This window comes from Microtus oregoni, unplaced genomic scaffold, assembly GCF_018167655.1.
Source record: "Microtus oregoni isolate MIOR12 unplaced genomic scaffold, Mior012 000067F_ref0000223, whole genome shotgun sequence".
Taxonomy (NCBI): domain Eukaryota; kingdom Metazoa; phylum Chordata; class Mammalia; order Rodentia; family Cricetidae; genus Microtus; species Microtus oregoni.
Window position 1 is genome coordinate 765,769 of NW_024543974.1, and position 2,629 is coordinate 768,397.

Below are 2,629 nucleotides of genomic sequence, written 5' to 3' on the forward strand. Positions count from 1 at the left end.
ATGAAGTGAACCCCAACAGTTCTGTGAGTAGCAACATTTAAGTGTGGACCCTCCTGACCCTGACATTCTCCCCAGCAGGGCCAGTTACATTCAGGAAGCCAATGTCATTTGATTCTACGACAGGCTGCTTTGGTTCTCTGTCACCTGCCCAAAGTGAATGTTACCTTGCTTATTTCAGGAAGAAATAAATAACGGTGGGATCCGCCTTTCCGTGCTTGCTTTCATCCATTCATGAGGTCACAGAGCCAACTGCATTGCAAATGGAAAACCAGCCCCACCTGCTCACTCAGACGTTCAGTAGAGCACAACTCTGTAGTTTTGTGCTCAGATGCGCTAGACTGTTAACACGGTTCCCGAGGCAGAGCCAGATCTTCATGTGTTGGCTTAGAGCTTGCAGTGGGGCTCTGGCTTTTCCCAAAGGCATCCAGACTCATTTCTGGCATTATTCAACACTGGCTGGAAGATCCCTGCCCTTCCCTTTGGTCAAAAATATTTTATCTGTGAGTGTGTGCATAGGCACTTACAGTTTCAGTATTTTCGGTGGGTGTTTCCACGAGCATTTTCTAGTGTTCTCTTTAGAGTTTAATTTTACTCACGTAGTTCTGCATGTGCGTGCGTGTGTGTTTGTCTGACTCTTGTGTCATTCTCTTACTCTTGTCCTGTGCTGTATCTTTTGAAGGAATCCCGAGAATCTGTGTTCAGTACATTTGACATTTATCTTCCTTGTTGAGTCTTTGCGAGCATATTCCCAGTGTGTGTCGGTACCAGGAAGGTCAGACTTTAGGCTCAGTTCCCCTAGGGCTTGAGTTACAGGGGGTTGTGAGCTACCCACAGTCGGCGGTGGCTAGCTGAATCCCAGTCTTCTGGAACCACAGCTGGAGCTCTCAACCATGGAGCCATCTCTCCAGCCCTGTTCAGCACACTTGAAATTGCTTGACCTTTTACCCGGAGTTTGTGAGCTAAGCCTATTCTTTGTGTAGATTACAGAAATGAATCTATGATGGAGAACAAAAGCCTTCTGGGAGGGGAGAGAGGAAGGAGGATCACATTCTCCTGTCCTTCCCGTCCTGTGGCTCTGCCTACCACTCTTTGTCCCAAATTTTCATGGTGAATTCTAGTCTTCCTTTGAAGGCCAACCTGATGGATTTTTTTCTTTTTTACAAAAATGTTACGTGTGTGTGTGTGCACGCACACGCACACGTACACAGATAGGACAGAGGATAGACCTTGGGAGTGAGTCCTGAAGTTGTCGGACCTGGAGATTGGAACCAACTCATCAGGCCTGGTGGAATGTGCCTGTTCAGCCATCTTACTAGCCCATTGACTTTACTACCACATACATCCCTCCATCCCTCCATCCCTCTTCCCTCCCTCCATCCCTCCTCTCCCTCCCTAGTATTCCCTTCCTCCTCTTGTGTTTCACCCTCACCCCTGCCGTGTGTGTGACTGTGTAGGGCAAAGGCTGACACTGCGTATCATCTGTAACCCCTCTTTTCCCAGACAGGATGTGATATTTATTACTGAACATGATTTAGTAGGGTAGAGGGTAGCACCACAGTAGAAGCCCCGAGGAGTGCGGGGCCCGCCAATGCCCGTGGGACCAGGATTGGTGATGCAGCTGACCCCTCGGCCATCAGGAACGAGTCACTTCTCAGCGACTGTGTCCCTCAGATCAATCTACATTCAGTTTAGTGAAGCCTCACCTCTTTGAGAGAGACAGACAAAGAAGAACTCAGTGAGGAGGACCAGGGCAAGAAAGTGGGAGGAAGGGGCTTAATAACACCACTTGCCTCTGGCAGCACGGAGAGCTTGAACTTGGCTTTACGTAGGGCCTCCATCTGATGTTCCTTATTCTGAGGCATGATTCAGGTGGACGTGATGGCCTGGACAGTGAGACCCCTGGCCGTGGTGACCTGAGGCTTCCCTAGGGCACAGCGAATACCTGTCTGGGGCCTAGATTGGAGGCGACATTGAGGTCAGAGCTCGAAGAGCCTTCAGAAGATTGTCTCCAAGGTCCCTTCGGGGAGCCCATACAGGCAACAGGGTGAGGTCATCCGAACGAGTGTGCTGTTGGCAAGCATTGCACACCAGGCCCCAGTGAGAAGCTGCTGGCAACCGTTGCACAGCGGGCCCCGCTGAGAAAGGGGACCTCCCGTGCAGCTTAGTTGGCTGAAGATTTACCTTATCTTTTAAGACACAGTCTCTCAGTGAACATGAAACTCACTGATTTTGTCAGGCGGAGTGGCCAGAGAGCTTTGCGGATGGATCCAGCACTCTGTCCTCCACGCCAGACATGCTGGCTCTAGGGTTTAGGAGTATTGCTGTGCCTGGATTTTCCGTGGGCGCTGGTGATCTGAACTCAGGTTCTCATGCTTGCATGGGAAAACCTAACCCACTGAGCCATGATCCTTGCCCATCTTTAATTTTATGGTCAGTAACATTAGTGTTAGAAATGAATGACATCTGTGGTGCCATTTTATCCCACGTACACATGTGCATGGATGGTGTGCAGCCTCGCCATACTGCTACCTTCTCCCTGCTCTCAGATGCTACAACTCACAAACCTCTTCACAGCCTGGCCTATCCTACTTTCTGCTCCCTGGGTTTCATTGTGTTTGTTTGTTTGGTT

The 2,629-nt window shown here is 49.8% G+C and overlaps 1 pseudogene; it reads right to left on the reverse strand.

Moving 5' to 3' along the window:
- Nucleotides 1–2,000: 2,000 nt before the first annotated feature.
- On the reverse strand, nt 2,001–2,175 carry LOC121440509 (annotated as a pseudogene).
- Between the last annotated feature and the right edge of the window lie 454 nt (nt 2,176–2,629).